The sequence below is a fragment of the Gymnodraco acuticeps genome, unplaced genomic scaffold (genome assembly GCF_902827175.1).
Source record: "Gymnodraco acuticeps unplaced genomic scaffold, fGymAcu1.1, whole genome shotgun sequence".
Lineage (NCBI taxonomy): Eukaryota > Metazoa > Chordata > Actinopteri > Perciformes > Bathydraconidae > Gymnodraco > Gymnodraco acuticeps.
In genome coordinates, this window is record NW_022990692.1 from 1,192,298 (window position 1) to 1,205,269 (window position 12,972).

Sequence of the window (12,972 nt, forward strand, 5' to 3'; positions counted from 1 at the left end):
GAGGAGCAGAGAGGGGGATTCAAAGTGTCGCTGGGAGCTCTTTGGGAGAAATACGAGAGACAGGAGGGCTGTGAAACAACAACATGTGAAAAAGACCCTTCAAGCCTTTATAAGAGTTGCACATGCGAAGTTGGCTGTGTCCTTGGAGTGTGTTTTTAGGTACCTGCAGGTGTGTTAAAGAAGCAATAATAGCAAGTCAATTACTGCCTGTTTTATTGTCGATTTGTCCCTATTCCCTGCCCATTAACTCTAATTACTGATGCACTGACTCAAAGTCATGGAGGGTAAAACTATCCGTCTTTATAATAACGTTGGTTTGGTTTGAAGTGCTCAGATTCTTGGTATTTTCCCTCCAAATTGAATATTATTGATAACGACAGTGAATCAGTTTGCATGTTGTGACTATAGGAAATAAGGTTATAGATGCAGTATCCCTTACTATAGTAATCTGTTTATTTGTGTATTAATGTTTTATATCTGTATTATGAGCCTTATCTATCAAATGTATACAAAAAACACGAACATTTCTGAATAGTGGGGCTAATATCTTGAAAAAAAGAGCTGGCTTATATTGCAATTTGTAACACGTATTTCTCTTGAGTTGAGATGATTTTTGTGTCGTCTGTATAAAGACAATGTGTAGATCTGGCAATATCTGCATTCAGGTATTTTGACACATATGTTGCCTTTTTAAATATAACACTTCCTGCTAATTTTATCTTAATATATCTGTACAAGTTCGACTATTGTAGCCCTACTGAACAGTCCAAATCCCAGATACTCAAAACAAGGAAAAGCACACCTTCCCTAATTTGAGAGCTGGTTCCTATCAGTTTTGACATTGAGGCCTAAAATGGTATAACATTTAATCGGCTGTAATATCTTAATTGATATTGGTTACGTTTAAGCGGATTGACAACACCATTTGCTAACCCTTTTGCAGCTAAAGTGTCAGCTTTCAGTCTCTGTTGCTCATTTAGATACCTATTGTTCTTTTATCTGCAGTGACTGTGACAACAGTGGGACACAAACACCCCCTCCGGTCCAACCATTTAACACGAGCATGACTCAAAGTTCAGCCTGTTGTTGCTGCACTCAATTTATTCTGACAAAGAGGACCCTGACTGTAACAGTGTGTGTGTTTGTGTGTGTGTGTGTGTGTGTGTGTGTGTGTGTGTGTGTGTGTGTGTGTGTGTGTGTGTGTGTGTGTGTGTGTGTGTCTGTGTGTGTGTGTGTGGTCTAGCATTACTATACTTGTTGTGGGGACCTAAATCTGTTTACATAGTCATGTGTGGGGACTGGCTTCCCTTATGGGGACAAATTGGAGGTCCCCATGAGGGGAATCATTAATTTTAGGGTGAAGACTTGGTTAGGTTTAGGATTAGGGTTAGGGTAAGGTTAAGGTTAAGGGTTAGGGTTAGGCATGTGTTGGTTATGGTTAAGGTTAGGATAAGTCTCCAGGAAATGCATGTAAGTCAATGTAATGTCCCCTGAAGTGATGTATACATGGTATGTGTGTGTGTGTGTGTGTGTGTGTGTGTGTGTGTGTGTGCGTGTGTGTGTGTGTGTGTGTGTGTGTGTGTGTGTGTGTGTTGAACATAGCGCAGTGGTTGCCCTGTGTCTGGCCCCATAGCTGGTGTGAATACAAATGAGAGAGAAAGAGAGTTTCTGCTGAGCACAAACAGGGGAGAGGAGGGCTCGTTGCTTCAGGCTCTTCTGCCTCCTGCCTCCTTTCCTCTTTTTGGCTCATAAAAAGGAGGAAAAGTATTTTTCTCTCTTACTCATTCGGTTCCTCTATATCAGGGGCGTCCAGACTTTTTTTACCGAGGGCCACGTACAGAAAAACATACAAAGGGCTGGGCCGCTCTCTAGAGGTATATCGCCTCATAAATTAGAAAAATCAATCAAATGTAGGTAAATTATGGTTGATATTGATGAGAAAAACACACAGCTCTCCGTAGGGTTTCATTTATTGTGTCGGCAGCTCATTATATTAAAACAGAAGCTTCAGATTGCTTATAAGAAGAGGAAATATGAAGGGTATATTTCAAGATTGTTATGTAAATGTATTTTTGGGCTTTTTTCTTATCAACTAAGATTTTTTAGAAAAATTTTTCAACTTTAATTGACAGAATTTATTTGAAAATTAGGCTTATTAACACATGTGTTATATATTTGAACTTATATATTGAAGAAGTACAATAGCCGATGTTTAATTTGTGGGCCATATTTCATTACTTTTTTAATTTGCTGAGGGCCGATTCAAAATTGTCCGCGGGCCGCATTTGGCCCCCGGGCTGTAGTTTGGACACCCCTGCTCTATCTACTTCCCTCTCTCCTTATCCGGTAATCACGATCACCTCCCCTCCATCCTTGCGTCCTCCCCTCTCTCCGGAGTGATTCTTGTCTGATCTGAAATTATCGTCAGATTATATCCGACCTCTCGGCGGTGATCAGCCCTCAGCGTCTCTGTTCCTCACAGATAATCTGCGTTAGTTCAGAGACACTAGAATCTGCCAGTACATCTGTTTTCTATTTTAATACGCTTATACCAACACTGATAATGCTGCTGGGGTCTGAGAGGAGTGTATGGGGAAGAGAAACATCTAAAATACTGAAGGATAAGTACACTGAAGTCAAATACCGGCATAAAGGAATATTGTTTGGAAATAGACTGAATGTGGTTGTCTCACTGTAATTGTTCTTAGTTTATTGGCCTCTTTAGGAAAAGGGATCTTTATTGCCTGATTAAATAGAGCAAGTAAATATAACTGGAAGCATAATCAGAAGATTTCTTCTTTTTTTTTACATGCATGGAGAATGTCATTGTTTGCATTGGTCAAACATGTCAAAACTAATGCAAAATGTCTCGTGTTTCAGGCATGTTAAAATGATAGTGAAGCGACCGACTTTTTCACATCGAAGACAAAAACAAAACGTGTAGTCCAGCTTTAACTGAAAGTCTTTACCCTCAAACTGCCAAATCTATCCTAACTGGAGCCAATATTGTGTATCTCTGTCTTATCGCCGATCATTTTGGGGTTTCGGCCTAAAGAAACCTCTTAAGAAAGATCAGATTACAATCGTCATATCTTGAGAATTGAGTTGATACTCATTATATAAGACTTGTGTAATCAATGCACCAGATTATATTAGTTACTTTGGTTAGGAGTTGAGTTGCCCATGATCCCAGAATTGTGTTAAAAACTCTTAAAAACTCAGTTCAATATCATCACTAAATCTTTTTCTTGCTCCCACATGGCCTTTCTGTCCATATGGTCGAAGCATGTCCTCCCATTTTGTCATGGCGTCTTCCAACACATTAATATTGATCAATAACTGGTTAATGGGTAGAAATTGGGTTATTGTCAACCATTGATGATTCTCCCTTTTTGCTCTCTTCCCTGCCTCTCTTATTCAACTCTATTCCTGTGCCTGTGAGTGATGTAAAAAAAGAGGGATTAGAAAGAGATGAAAGGGGTTGTGGGAGAAGGAAGACAGAGGGAAGAAGCAACAGTATTGACGTCACGGCCACGTTAAGTAGGTCAGGTATGAAGTTGTGATGTCACTTACATTGAACACTACCCGCTGGGCCAATCACGCGCAGAGACACGCCCCCTTTTCACACCGCAAAGACATAGAAATGCAACCCCTCGTTCCTGCAGCTGTCTTAAATCACAGGCACGCAACAACTTATGGGTACTTTCCTGCTGTTGACTGCCATCTCCAAGGAGACGCACTAACTCTCTCATCTTTATCTCCCAAAGCCTCTCTTTGTGATGTTCTTTTGATTGTTAGCTTCATACAAATCCACTTGTCCTTCATCAAGACTTCATAGGAAGGGACGTGTTGAAGTGTGTGTATAGGAGTGTGTGTCGTGTGTCTCGGCAGTGAGAAGGATTTATGCTGAGGCTGAATCGAGGATAACATGAGAACAATGTATTTTCAACTCAAATGCAAATGAATCCAAGTAAGAAACCATTGCCGTTTTCAGTATCACTCTCGACCTAATTGGACAACATTTGAATACGTGCTGTAAATAATTGAGATGATGTTTGAGTACATTGTTAGCCAGTGTGTTAAATAAAAACCAGTGTTTCCAGTCTTAAACTAAAACCATATCATTATGTTTTAGTTTATCAATTCAAAAAGTTAATAAGATGGACTTTTGTTGTTGTGTTGACAATTTGAATAAGGTATTTAGGATCACACAAAGATAATCACGTGTCCTCAGCATACAGTATAATCCCAACCCATCTTCATGTGGTTTTTACAGCAGATTGTAAGAGTTTCACAACTCATATTTCTGAGTGCAGATGAAATAAAACAAGTCGCCTCAATTTCTCAAATGAATATTTTGCAATCCAGATAATCAAATACAATAAGGCACTTGCAAGGCCTCATTAACTCTATAAATTACACCAAATGTGCACATTACACATACTGCATAAAATGTCCGGACGTATTTGCGTATATTTCTGTAAGAGAAAACAAAGTTTACTTCAAATTCCCAGATTCACATAAGGATAGTTTTAATAATGTATTGCATTTCTTAATATGAATTCCATTTGAATTAATAAATCCATGTGTGCTTTAAGATGCCCCATGTTTTTAATGTTGCATCAGATGAAGGGAAAATACTTGAAGACCAGGAGTGTATAGGTTTTTAATATAGTGAGCGGCCACAGTGTCCCCTTCTTATAATATCAGGTCATGAGATTAATAGAGGAGCGGAACGACGGGTTCATCAAAAGAGTGTGTCCTTGAACACACTGATTATCTTCTCTCTGTTTCTATCTTCAGATCAATTACTAGATTAATAGACTTTTCTGTAAATTGACACTTCCGTTATTATAAGGATTCGATCTGGATATACAGTACAAGTTCTGATTCAGCCATTAAAACACAACATTTGACTTATTACTTTAATTTATCAGCTTTTTCGTTGGAGTTTTAAAACAGCTTTAATTTCTCTTCATTTGTAACCCTTCTGTTTTGGCTAAAAGGTGCAAACAGCCCAACAGCTACAGCATGTTACTGCAATTACACTCATTGACTAAGGGCTTAATCTCAGCAATATAATCAGTGTGTGTGAGGACGGCTGTGGCTTTGATTGAATGTGGATGTAGTTAATCACTCTTGATGCATGTGTCAGCGCAGCGCCTGGAAAGCAAATGTTTGTGTCTGTATTAAAGGAATCTGTTGGATGGATATGAGAGGAAAAGTGACCAACAGAACCATTCGAAATGTTCGGGCATGTTTTGTGAATAAGTGAATAAGGCTGCTTTAGAAAACGTTTTTTGGTCAAGTTCAAAGTAACTTAAAGAGGATTTACCCAGAAAGTTGTATATATTGCAGAAAACCTATTGAGATAAAGTGTGTTAATATCAAAATGTCAAAAATATGATTTAATTTGTTCACTTTTACGGAAAAACACCCGCCCAAATTGTACTTCCGTCCTTTCTGCTAAAATTAAAGATCTGACAAATACTCTTTTGATTACATCCACCTCCCATGGCTCCGTCTCAAAGGTTCAATTATGATTGAGTTCAAATCTCATCCCTTATAGCACTGAAGTGAATTACACCTCACTGTGGCGGATATTTGCTTGACCCAGCGGGGGACCTTGAGTATAATGAAAGGGTGGGCGGCACCTTCTGAAACTGATAATGTTCTGTAATGTAATCGTCTGTTTTTGTATTAATATGATATTGTATGCAGTGCCATTTTGTTATGTCACATCCTGCTCCACTTGGCTTGTCTTTTGAGCTCAGCAGCCAGTATTTCATCAGAAAACAAACACTTCCACTCTGATTGTTCTGTGTACGCGTTAGATTCATTGTGTGTTTTTGTTTTTGGATGGAACGACCGTACGGGCCATCATTTATTCCTCTTGCTAACATTTTCATTGGCAGCAACACAATACAAAATCCTCCGTACCACTCAAGGACATGTTTACACTTGGAGTTATTTGTCCCAGCGCTGAGGGACTCAAGGCAAGGCAAGTTTATTTATACAGCACTTTTCAACACAAGGCAATTCAAAGTGCTTTACAAAAAATGAAAGACATTCAGAAAATGCCATTTAAAATCAGTCATTAAAAAGAAAGGCTAATAAAATAAACATTAAAAGAAAAAATACATGGATAAAAGTTACAGTGCAGTTTAAGATGTGAATAGTTCAATTAAAAGCAGCGGCAAAAAGAAAAGTCTTTAGTCTGGATTTCACTCAAGGTGTGCCAAATATCCCCACAGACCCCCCCCCCCCCCCCCCCCCCCCCTAATGTGCAGAACTAGTTGATATAATAGAGAAAGGAAAGACTTTACATCTAACTCTGAACCTGCCATGACCTCAGAGGCCGACACGTGGTTTGGTAGAGTGCAGGTCACAGTGATATCTCAGCCAGTAGCCTTGGCTCAGGACTGATTTAATGTCTGAGTTTGTTTCGGGTCACACAGAGTTCAGGTCATGCAAAGGAGGAAGACTCGTATATCTTATCCATTTAATCTCAGCTGTCCGGCGATGATAGCACAGCTCGTTGTGGTTTTGAGAAACGTGGCTGAAGCTCATGATGGAACTGAAGACATTTGAAGAGACTTGAACACATTCTCTGTTCATTTGGATCTCTTTTAGATAAACATGCTAGTCCCCTAAGAGTCCATATTATAAAATATACTATGCTTATATTCTATATAAATGCAATATTGTTAAAAGGAATAGTTTGAGATATGCTTTTTTGTAAACGCTAAGCCCACCATCTTGGTGAGGGCCATTTGGGAAGACACTCGCCCATGTAAAATGAGAACATGTCTTTGGGTTTTTGTACGCATTAAACAAACAACTTAAAACATGTTAATTAGTGAGATTTGAATGTGCTTGTAGGCAGATTTTGGAACTAATGCAAGACTCAAACATCGTGTTGTGAGCACTACTGCCAATTCTACGCTTTTCTAAGTGTGACAAAAATGTATTTTTTATTATATTACCTCGTTTGTTTGTGTTCATGGAGGCTTTGACAAACATTTGTTCATAGTTGCTCCCATAACATACCTATACGTGTTGTACCAAAGTCATTGCTTTTGTATGCTCGTTGGCCCGTGTTGATTGTAAATTAACACTTAAAACCAACAATGTTTTCCCCATGTCCTCTGAAGTATTCTACATCATCGTGAAAGCAGTTTATTTTTAGTTCAAATTTAAATGCTTGCAATACTTGGACACAGTTTCCCGCCTTAACTTTTGAGGACGATAAGTCTTGTCCAAAACATTAAAAAGACATCAACAGCAGATAATTTATTCCGAATCCAACCTCTGCAAAAACTGGATTCTCTTGCACTGAACATAGCTGGAAAATGTAGAATGCCATTATTAGGTGTAGCATTTAGAAAAGAGTTATACAAATGAAAGCCTGTGTGTGTCATTTGGGGAAACTATGACTTACATAACCAGAGCTGATGTTCTGCTTCTCATGCTCTGCGTATGGGCAGTACAGATTCAGCTGGGATTACGTGTGTCATGTTTATTTTTCCCTCTCTTGCTTCCTATGAAAGGGCTCATTATTCATCTGAGCTAAAGAAACCGAGTGATGCAAGGTCACTGGTTTAAGTGGAGGAAGAAATACTATCAAAGGCTGAGTGGGCTGCAGAAGAGAGAGAAGTATTTTTACACAAACTCACATTCTTATATGTGTCATACATCACTTTGTCTAAGTATTCCAGACAGTGTATCACATAGACCTTTTATCATAGCCGTTAAGCCACGTTTAAGTAAGCTGTTAAATTGTAAGTGCCAAGCTCAAGTTAAAATGTGTTTAAACTTTGGCTAAAGTCGAAGCGTATCAAACAAATGTCCACAACTCCAATAAAAAACATTTTATAGTTATATCTAAGTAGAAAAACAATTATTTATTGTAATTTACACCTGCTTTCTCCACATGGCAGTGAACAAGTTTTATTTACATGATGTAATCAGGGAAATTAATGTAAGTTCCTTTTTTTTTTTTTAATGAAATATACCCAGTTGTACCCCAAACTCTTTCAGGGAACATTGGGAACTACAACGCCCCCTTCAGAGACTCGAGCCCATGTTCAGACCACCAGACATGTCCTCAATGCTTGTCTTTATTTTGGACCTCCTAAAATCGAAAAACATGCATTCTCCTGCTTCATGACCCATTTCTGACTTCAGGTGTAAACAAACACACCTGGAGTCGAACCCGCTGGCTCGAGCCCAGGCGGGAATGCTCGCGCGTTTGGCTCAGTTTCACAAGCTCAACAAGGGTGGACTGTACCAATGTGACTCTTAGATGGAGGGGGGAGCCAGACAGATAAACACGCAATTATCTCTCGATATTTGACATGCATTTAGTCGGGTCCAAACCGGAGCTGCCACAAGGTTCACAAATACTGCCCTTCACTTATTCTGAATCAAATAACACATTTATATCGTAGGTGTTTTTTGTTTTATTTCAGGACAACTTTTCCCAACACCCCTAAAACACCGCAACATCTTGCCTTTTGATTGACCGCTGCATATATTGTTTTTCTGTGTGCTGAATTTTCCTCCTGCTGGAAAAGGATAAAAAAAAAACAACACAGGGGAAACTGAGGAACAAGGCACAGTGGAAAATACAGGAGGTTGAAGGAAAAAGTGAAATAACAAGAGACTTGGAGGAACAGGTTGGGAAGAGAGCAAGAAGACAAGTGAGAACCAGACTAAGAAATCCTTGCTTTTGTGTGGAGATTTTTTTGTTTCCTATCTGCTGATTAAAGGTGAGTTTAACCCGTTGCTGTTTTTTCTAGTAGGATTATAAAAAAAACGTTTTAGTTTAAGTCAGGGAGTAGCCTGTGCAGTCGTGCAACAAGGGACAGGCAAACATGTTTATTGTGCAGGGATGCAACGTGGAACCATCTGTTTAATAATGCATTATGCACACCCAAAGTCCCCCCCCCCCACCTAGGTTTTCCCCCTTTATTGAATTAAAAAACACGCTGCTATCAACCAGAAAAACAGCCAACTCTGCAAGACATTAATATTTAAATGTGTTTACAAGCGCCGATTCAAAGAAGGACTATTTAAATGGCATTTTGCATGCATGGGATCCTGATAATAGTGCATGTGTGATTGGGAGAGTGCGTGTTATTGAGACGCACATGTGGCACAGCCGTCAGTTCTTTGTTCCTCTCCCCCCACCCCTTATAATAACGGAGCCAGGCATGACAGCTCAATGGCATGCATGCAGAATTTGGGCCAATATTGACATCCTACTGGCGCATGAACTGGAATCATATATGAACCCCCCCTCTATACATCCCAGTCTTGCATTTTACCCAACAGCATCATCAGCATTGCTCTTCTTTTGTGGTGTTTGTGGTATTTCATGGTTAAATACATATTGTTATTGCGAAAAAAAAGGTTGCCTTTGTCTCTTTTTCAAGAGAAAGAGGGGGTTAGAATAGGGCTGTCTGAGGGGGGGGGGGGTTGGGTCGAAAGGGGTGTTGTGGCTCTTGGCATGCCAGAGGAGGGGATATAAAATGTGTCAATGTCAAATGGAGGTGTGTCTCTGTGTGCGTTCATTGGGTCTGTGGTGCCTTGGTTTCTTATTTTTATATTTTTTAAACTGGGGGAAAAAAATCATGCAAGTCCTCAAATGATCCGTTTCGGAAGACTCCCTTATGGAATATATTAAAGCCTGTTTTTCTTCAGTGTGTCGTGTCAGACCAAGGACGCACGCACGCACGCGCACACACACACACACACACACACACACACACACACACACCACACACACACACACACACACACACACACACACACACACACACCACACACACACCACACACACACACACACACACACACACACACACACACACACACACACACACACACACACACACACACACACACACACACACACACACACTCAGACTACAGTTCTCACTATGCTGCATGCACGCACTCAAGAAAAGCTCACGCGCAGATTGTGTGAGTCATACCGCATTTTGAGACTTGCAGCCTGAAGTGGAGCCCCTGCTGATAACACAAACACACACGAACGAACACGAACACTTGTGCAGAAAGGCGCTTCGGAATTACACATTGCTGACCACACACACACACACACACACCCACACACACACACACACACACACACACACACACACACACACACACACACACACACACACACACACACACACACACACACACACAGAATGTCTCTTCTGAAGTACACATTGTTCATTAAGATGTTGAAATGCGCGCACAGGCTCTCTGCAAGCTTGCTCAGAAATTAAAGGCTTTGTTGATGTAGAAATGCACACACACACGCACACATGCACGCACACACACACACACACACACACACACACACACACACACACACACACACACACACACACACACACACACACACACACACACACACACACACACACACCACACACACACACACACACACACACACACACACACACACACACAGTGTACTATTTGTTTTTCTTTGTTACAAATGCTTGTGGGTGTGGTGCTACCAGTGGCCTTGTGTCTATACTTTTTGTTGTCTGTTTATCTCCGCAATTCATAAATGTGGTCGCTCAAAGACAGTATTTTATTAGAGTCAGATTACGCCCATTTCTCATAGTCTTGTCTTTTTTTCAAATCTGTAAAGTGCCTTTGTATGGCTAAATGGGCGACACGACTGGATGCAAAAATAGGTCTTGATTTTATTGAAGCCTATGAAAAAATGTCCCTACTTCTCACTTGATTTATTATCTCAGTCCACATTGTAAACACAAATTCATAGTCTTACTGTAAGTGCTAGTTTCAAATCATCAATACAGTTTTCTGTTCATTTGTCAATTATAATCCCACTAATAGTCAAATAGATGAAGAAAAAAATGCTTGCAGAGAGGACACTGTTACTTTTGAGTCTGGATGTTACATTGTCACAGTGTGGATTTGTTCAGGAGTCGAGTCATATGCTTCTGTTAAGATCAAAAGTAAACTCTTCAGCTGGCACAGTTGCTAAGTAGCCCAACGCTACATCCCCGAGTGTTTGTGTTCTGGCCAAGATCAACTTGTTGACACCATTAAACTGTGGTAGTTTTGGTCTCTTCGAAGGGAGTTTTCAGGCATTTCTGAACACACTGATAAACACAGGAAGTATTTGTAAAGTGCATTTCACAAAAGCAGGTTTGTCATTGTAAAAGCCATATATAGTGATGACCTTGTTTGTTTACTCAATTGTCTCTGCACCACTGAACGCGTTGCTTTGGTGGCTATCGACCAACCAAAACCCATTAACGACTATTGTAGCGTCATTCGACATCCACTCTGTGCATTGGGATTGTCAGTAAATGTTTGACCTTTGGCAGTGGCACTCTAAGCAGAGTTGACTTAAAGGTAAACCGGGGTCCCTTCGAGTGGAAGAACTGGCAACCGTAAAAGAATAAATATAGGACGACATTTACCAGAACTGCTGTAAATATTAAACATTTATATTGCGTGTTTGCTTTATCTTCCAATGCACAAATTGACTTCCTCCCATGTTGGTGTGGGGGGGGGGAACTTGCTTGAGCGTATTGAGACGGTCACCTTGCCTGTTTACTCTACTAATATTAACATTTAGTCCCGTGGTGTTTGCCTATCCATCAGTGTTGACTGCAGGGGAAAACGATATGCTTGACCTGCTGTAGTCGGTCAAGTTTTTGTGCTTTTACAGTTCAAATCATAGTTTATTTCTGACGTTCAATGTTGGACAAGGTGTATCTTATACTTACTTAAAGATTCACATAAAACTAAAACATATTACGAGTCAATACTCATAAAACCATTCAGGTGTTGGCAATACAACTGTTTATTATATGAAAATATTGACAAATGGAGGTCATTTCCTGACTTTGAAATTAGCTACACTGATACATTTACCAATGTTCTCCATGGTGTAGCGATGAGCGGCAGTGGCTCAGTCAGTAGGGGCTTGGACTGTGAGCCGTAGGGTCGCCGGTTCAAGTCCCCGACCAGACCTAAATATGGAGTGTGGACTGCTACTTGGAGAGGTCCCAGTTCACCTCCTGCCCTGCAGTGGTGCCCTTGAGCAATGCACCGGACACCCCCCCATTAACATTGCTCTGTGCGCTGTGCAATAGCTCCTAGTATTAGACTATGGGTTAAATGCAGAGAACGAATTGCACTGTGTGCTCTGCATGTGTGACCAATACATTCTTCTACTTAGATTACGTGGATCTAAGGTCTGATAGTTGCTACGAGAAGACGCTGATAACACTTTTGAAAGGTAGATACATGTGTGCATGTGCTGCAGACTAGGCCAGAGCTATATTTGGAGGTTGATTCAGGTCCCAGAATATCATGGAATCAAATGTTGTTGTCATCCCAATATGTTGACTCTGAAATGAACTCCTCTAATTGCCCGCCAGCTGTTCGATACTTACAGATCTGTCATTGTTAGGATATGCGGCGCCAAGCCACTGATTAGATGTGAAGTATTGTTTTAGTAAGTGGACTCTGTTATTTAATGGTGTTTTACTGATTGTGCTGCAGAGCTGATGTTCAAGTCTGTGGGTGTAATTGCCTCTTCAGAGTAAGAGTTTTGTTTACTGCTCAGTTTCACTGTTCATTTACACCAGATACAAGCTGATGGCTGCTTTTAATTAGTTTGCCATTGAAACAAGTTTGAACATTGATTATTTAAAAACAAATGAGAGGGTAGTACTCTTTTAAAGCTGTGATACTATATATGTTTAGATTGAAGATGGATCAAGTGACCATGTTTATTGGAAAAGGTGTTGCTTGCAAAACCACACTTTTAAGCAATCTCTGTAATTACCCGTGGCTTAATTAGGCGCCTATAGGGCGTGTGCTCTCTTCCATATTGTATCCAGGCAGTTGACTTCAGAGTCTCAGATAAACCCACTGTATGTTCCCTGTCCAGCACCAAACAACGTTAGAT

General features: G+C 40.2%; 1 protein-coding gene across 1 annotated transcript in view; it reads left to right on the forward strand.

Moving 5' to 3' along the window:
- Positions 1-8,351: 8,351 nt before the first annotated feature.
- Positions 8,352-12,972, forward strand: part of ndrg2 (NDRG family member 2) — a 32,563-nt gene continuing 27,942 nt past the window's right edge. Inside the window, exon 1 of the mRNA XM_034230351.1 lies at positions 8,352-8,771. The gene's annotated coding sequence lies outside the window, so the exon portion shown is untranslated. The remainder of the gene's footprint in view (positions 8,772-12,972) is intronic.